The following is a 6,931-nucleotide window of genomic DNA, read 5'->3' as shown; positions in this document are numbered from 1 at the left end:
TATAAACAAGTTACAATTTTTTTGTAACGTGATGCTCCATATTCTGTTTTCCCTAATCTTTCCCTGATTTTTCAATGAAGTTACAATGTTTTTAACGATTTAGAAACATCTGAGGAATCCATGCATTTTCAAAATATGAGCAATGATGAACCTTCTGAATGGTCTGAATCAAGTGAAGATAGCGAACTTGAGAATTCTGTAAAATGCACTGGTGAGGTTTTGTTAATCAACAATTTTGTTAATCCTTACTAAGAAAAATCAAAAAGTACCATATTTTTTAATTTGTTGATATATATATAGTATATGAAATTGCGAAAATTAGCTGATTGTACTTACCTGTGATAAACAACAGCTTCGAATTATGTGGAGCCCCAACAAATCATGCATCAATAAAAAGAATAATATCTTAAAAATTGCTGCGTAATTACCGAAAATGAAAATATTGCTAAAGTGGAATATTTTGCGCCAAATAAATCAAACTATTGTACTTGAACACGAAAGTTTATGTGATACAACTCGTAGACTGCTCTCGAAATTATCGTATCCGTTTTCACAATACTTATTTCCATATTCTTGAAATTGGAGTCCGAAAATATACAGAAACTAATAAAAAGAAATAGATTATCTTAATCCCTATAAAACTTAATAATTATTAATTAGAAAATAATTTACAAAGAGGTGGCAAGCCACCGCAATGATGAACTCAACCTGTTAGGTCTTTGGAAATAAGCTAGAGGTTGTACTCCTCTAGAGAAAATGCCTCTAAAAGCACAATTCTCCCTTTTTACAAGAAATTAATTAAAAAAAATCTAAAAAAATAAAAAGGACAAAACACATTTGAAAAGATGAACAGAACTTTAACCAAAGGCAGGTAGGTTTCGACCCATAATTCTGAACCTAAGTACCCTGGATGTCTAGCTGGGTCACCTCGAAGAGTTCCGCGGACGGTAACTCAGGTAATAAGTGGAGTCGTTACTCTCCAAAGACAAGACCTAGTATGATCAAACCCCCTTGCTAACTTAATTTTTATTTGATTTTGTTTTATTTTTAACTGGGGTAATAAGTGGAGTCGTCACTCTCCAAAGACAAGACTGAGTGTAGTCAAGCCCCCTTGCTGACTCAATCAGGTTAAAATATTCTTATCTCAGCTCTTCTAAAAAGAAAACATATGACTCGTGACTGTTAATAAGGCGGTCATCACAGAAAATTACTGCTCTATCGTTGCATTGTATCCACCTGTGTACCTTATGGTCGAAGGCTATGGTTGTGTAGTGACCATTATTTAATAATAGCCCTTAATTGAAAATTCTTACGAAATTTCACTTCTCCATCTACGGTAAAAGGTATGGAAAGGGTACCAGGGTAAGCAGTAATAAGAGAGGCAACTTTTGACACAAGGCCGTTGGCACTGGCAAAACGTTTTAGCTGTAAAATGAGATGGGAACAGCACGACACTACCTCTTTTTCAACTAGAGCAGTTTGATGAGCGTTGCAAACATGGCAGAAGTAGGCATTGGTGTCTGACAACTCCTCGCTTTCAAAGAAATTATCTAAGAAAGATTGTAACGTAGGGTGCAGAGAAAGTTGGATGCATGGTGCTATAACTTCTGAGTAGCTGGTAATATGACATGAATTCCAAGTGGTTGATGTCTTGATGCCAATACTAAAAAGACTTCCAAGAAATGGAAAGTCTAATGACAGACCAGGTAGGAGATATTCAAGAACCTCGGGGACGTCGTGCTGAGCAAAGATATTAAATGCACTTCCCTTCGCAGCTGAGATATGATGTTTCATAGCCCGCAAATAATGGGAGGGATCAACTGGACTTCTAGAAACAGCCAAACTTTGAAGAACACCTACAAATGCTTCGCCTAACTTTGAGGTTGTTTTGCTGACAGAAATGGCTTCTTTAACTTTTGGAAGGTTATAAAAACATTTTAAGATTGAGTTTGCATAACATGTGTTTCCCAAGTTTTTTAGACCGCTATTCCTAAAATCAGGGTAAGATGGCAATGCGACTGTTCTTTTGGAAGACCTTGTAGCAAGTTTTTCGGGTTTTTTGATTTTACAAGATTTTGTGTGACTTGCGGAAGATTTCTCAGGGGTTTTTGATTTCTTACATTCCATATTTGTAACAGAAGAAACTTCAGGAATGATTGGGGCCTTTTCAGGCTCAACCCAAGTGGTAGAATTTCAAGACATCCAGATGTAAAAAGAAGCACTCATGGAGGTAAAAGTTAGGGATTTTAATAGGGAACGTAAAGGCTTGTTAGGGAAACCAAGGCGACGAAAACAGGTCCTTACTGATTCTGAACAGAAACCCCTTGCACCCACCTCAATGGCAAAGAAATGCACGATCCATCCATTGTTTTTCATAGCATAACAAAGTGAAGAATATTTGTTAAGCTTTCGTTTGTGCCAATATTCCGTGTTCTCTTCACATGGACAAGTCAGTTCTACCATAATTACAGTTTTTGAAGAAGTGGATATTAATAACACGTCTGCGCGTAGTTGTGTTATTGCAATGTATGGTGGAACAACTAAAACGGAATCTAAATCTGACAGTATTTTCCAATCGGAAGCAAGGTGAAGAAGGCCTGGACACTTTGTATGCCTCTTCTTAGATGTTGATTGACCGGCCGGAAGGAAATTAATTTTGTTGCACTTGGAAACCTTAAGAGGTTCATATGATACCAAAAACTCCTTTAATGCCTTAACCAAAACTATTAAAACCGAGTCATGACGGTATGTGTACCCTGCGTAAGGGAGGTCCTACAGGCACCCAATATGTGAGAGACATTTGAGGATGGTTTCTTGCACAGAATGCAACTTTTGTCTTTCTCAATTCCCCTGATTAATAATTAACCATTTTAAATTATGGAAAAAATTTCATTAAAGAAATAACTTAAGGAAAGAAATGAAAATGATAATGAAGATGGCGGAATTAATTTTGCGAATTTGTTTTCAAAAACCTAAATTCCGCGAATTACCAGACAAGGGCGGACATCCGCAAAGTTAAGATTCCAACAATCTGATCAAAGATTTTCAATTGCAACTAAATGAGACTATTCGTAATTTTTTATTTCGCATATTTCGTACAATTTGTGAAAATTGCTTCCAGGACGATATTTTCTCTCCTATTTGGACGGAATAAAAATGAAATCATTGAAATTTGTATGCACTTTTCGTGTATAAATTAATCTTGTAATGTTTTCCTTTGCAGTTCAACAAGAAAGAAAATACATCCAATGGTCGTCAAAAGTTTGGAAGACATATAAAAAATAAAAAAATGGATGGCCTGGTATGTATTGCATGTATGTTTTGCACTAATTATGAAAACATGTTTTTGAATATTTAATATTTGTGTTTGTGTAGACTCTGATGATCTGAAAAAATTCGCCAACAAGGAAGGAATTACTGTTGGAACTGTTCGAAATAAAATTAACAATGAAAGAGGAAAAAGCAGAAGTGAAAAAAAAGAAAATGAACATTGTTTAATTGTGAAAGAGCTTTGGTTTCTTTTATTTTTATTATTTTTACATTACCATAAAAGTACATGTTTATAATTATCTATTATGTTTACAAAGTTTTTTGAGTATACTCTAAAAAATCTAAGTGTAAAAAATACATCACTTCGTCATCCCTTAGACGGGGGAAAGGCAAAAAAAAGTGTTAAAGTCACGAGGTTAATTTCTGTACAGGTTTCAATCATGTTTTAACAATCAAAATGTATGCTGAACGATAATTTAATTCAACTCCCCCCTCCCTGTCCCATGAAAAATATTTTGAACTGTATGGTTTTCATAACGAAAGTGATAAGAAACTGGCCCTCATAATTGAAGTATATACCTTAAGGGGAATATTTTTCGCGGGAATTAAGTTTCGCTGTTTTTTTGGAGTTTTGCCAAAACCACGAAATTAAGTTCCCGTGAAAAGTTTAAATACCCCTGAAATTTGCAATCGGCTTTATCCGCGAAAATAAAATCTCGCAAGATTTTTTTCTTTTTCCGAAATTTTAATACAAAAGACAATGATATTTAACTTTCTCTGGGACAGTTTCCTTTCTCTTTTGTATGTTGTTTCCAAATAACTCACCGGAATAGTTTGTTTTTTCAAATTTGCACAATTCGCGAAAATAACTTACCGCGAAATTTTCTTCAACACTAAATTTGTGAAAATTAATTCCCTTTTTCCCCGCCGAATTCCAGTAAAAAAAAATCTGCTAAACTAAGTCCCCGCGAAAATAAAATCCCTAAGGTATCTTGACACGTCTATTCGTGATATACTTCGTACAAGGTGATGCATTTAGGAGGGTTTAAGGCGATTAAACAGATTATCATTTGGCGTACGTTTTTTGATTTCTCAGCCCTTCCTTACGCATCCCCAATATATAACTAGTGTCAAATGAGAAAAAGAAAAAGGAAGTTAATTTAGTTGATCGCATTTCTGTGGAATTAGTAAGATATCAGGGCTTGGTTATTCAGGTTCGTTAATTTTAATTCGAAAAAGCAACAAATGATTAATCGTTGTTTTTTTTGTTTCTTTTGTTTGCATATAAATGTATGAAAATACTGGATTTTATGTGTTTACCTTATTATTTTTATTTTTATCCTTCTTCTGTTATTTTTAATAACGCATATTATAGATTTAGGTGTTCTTCTTTCTTTTTTGATTTTTGTTATGTTCAAAGAAGTCTATTACTACGCAGTCATGTCTTATAAAGTTTCAGGAATACACTTTTTGACTCTTTTAGTTTTGTATCTATATAAACAAACCCAGCAGCTTCAAAAACCTCAAAAATTTAAGGAACATTTATAACCCGTAGTTACTTCATCATACCAAAAACAATATAAGTTGTTTTCGTTTGCAAACTACTAAATGTCTTGATAGGGTTTTTTACTGATTGTATGCTGGAAAATCATGGCCTTTCCACTCAGTGACTCAGGGAAAAGAATATAGAATTCAATGAAAAGTCAGGGAAAATTTTGGTTTAAAAGTTGTATATGAACCCTGTAAATACCCTGTAAAAAACGTGTATCGGATCGAATACAAGCAAAAGCAACAGTTTTTATGCCCTTAATGTTGCTTAAGATCCTCTTTACAAAGTGCAATTGTTTCATTATTCGTTGTTTGTTGGTTTTGTACCGACACAAATCACTTCCAAGCATTTTGCTGCTTCATTAAGCTAGTTCTTAAATTGTAACCAAAATTTTGGTAAAAATTCATATACTCTTAAATACATGTTAAGGATGCTATAATTTGTGTTTTTTCCTTTATATTTTTTCTCCGAACTGCACAGCTGCTAACGTGTGCTTATGCTGCAACATTAACTTGCATTTATTGGTTTAGACTATGATTTATTAAGGGTTTGTTATAACTATGAGAAAAATGTCTTTAAAAAGACAATATTGCAGTTCAATATCAATATTTATCAGCTGATCGGGTTTAACGTTCATGTATATAAAATATATATCTGTCTACATTTAGTCGATCTAATGTAAAAAGTTTCTTAAAGTAGACGCAAATTCTGATTATTTCTATATCTTGACTTTTTAATGTGGTTGTCATTGGAACCAAGTTAACTTTTAATCTCAGATTTATGAAAAAATGATAGTTTTTTTGCCGTTATGAGCGATTGTTTAAATACTTGTATTGGCACATAATTCTGCTAACATTATTGTTGCGTTATTAATTGAAAAGTAAAATTTTGAAGAACTTGTATTTTTTATTTTGTTAAATGTTATACACCATGTTTGTTCATTGTCCCTTATGTCTTCATTCTCGTTCAATGTCTCACCTGTTATTTTTGTCTGTTCTCCATCACTGTGTTCATTTGTAATCACTCTACCCGATGTATTGTTAATTGTTGTATAGTTTATTGTGTGTCATGTCAACGCGATCATTTCTTGTAATATATACATTTTTAGTTCAACACGTAAAAAGTCTTCCTCTCAAACTCCGAGGTTTAGCGAGAGTTGCATCAACATCAAGCGTTTTTTACTTATTTTTCAATTCAAATTCAAATATTTCTCAATTCAAGTTAGTCTTAACAAGCAAATTTTATCAGGGCATTCAGCACAATAATCTGGCAAGTTGGTGAGTTTTTATTCATGTGGCTTTGTTTTCTCATTTTCAACAGGCTTGCCGTTTTTCCTATGAATTATTTATCAATTATTAGTTTCATTGTATTTAGTTTGAACCGTTTCAAAATCATTTTGTTACAAACATATGCCGTATTTTGTGCTCTGATCTTGTTTTGGGTGTTTGGCCGGAAATCCTAACATTCAAACAGCGTTCAACACGAAGGCGCTTATGCAAAGAAGTAAAAGATCAAAATTTGCTATAAACTACAAGGAGCTGCATACAAGTGAAAAAGAGTTATCAAACCAAATAAGCAGTTAGACGTTATTAATTTAACAGAATTATTTCAGGAGTTTAATTTGCGCGATACAGATATGGATGACCTTTTGGTACAAATTGACACAGTTTCGTACGATATAGGCGATTTTATAGACGAAAATCCAATTGTGAACATTTCACAATCGATGAAAGAGTTAAATATAGCCCTTGAAAAAATTAATCAATTACGCACTGTATTTAGAACGAGAGATAAAGAGCTCCGGAACAAGGCAAGTGAATATGAATCCAACTATGGTGTAAATTTTAATTCAAAGATGATGGCTATTAAAGGTTTTATTCAGGACGCAAATGATGCCAAACACAAATTAAGATTAAAAGATTTCGTAGAGGAGCAGGTGAAGGAAACAAGTAAAGAAAAGCATGCAAAGTATTTAATTGATGACGTTGCAAGAATTTTATCGGAGGTATAGATTGAAATTTATATTGATTTGGTAGGGTTAGCGAATGATGAAGTGTCTAGTAGAAGCAGCGATTTACATGATATAACGAGAAAGGTGATTGTGGTTTCTAC

Source organism: Hydractinia symbiolongicarpus, chromosome 11 (assembly GCF_029227915.1).
Source record: "Hydractinia symbiolongicarpus strain clone_291-10 chromosome 11, HSymV2.1, whole genome shotgun sequence".
NCBI classification, from domain to species: domain Eukaryota; kingdom Metazoa; phylum Cnidaria; class Hydrozoa; order Anthoathecata; family Hydractiniidae; genus Hydractinia; species Hydractinia symbiolongicarpus.
This window is presented reverse-complemented; position numbering follows the sequence as displayed.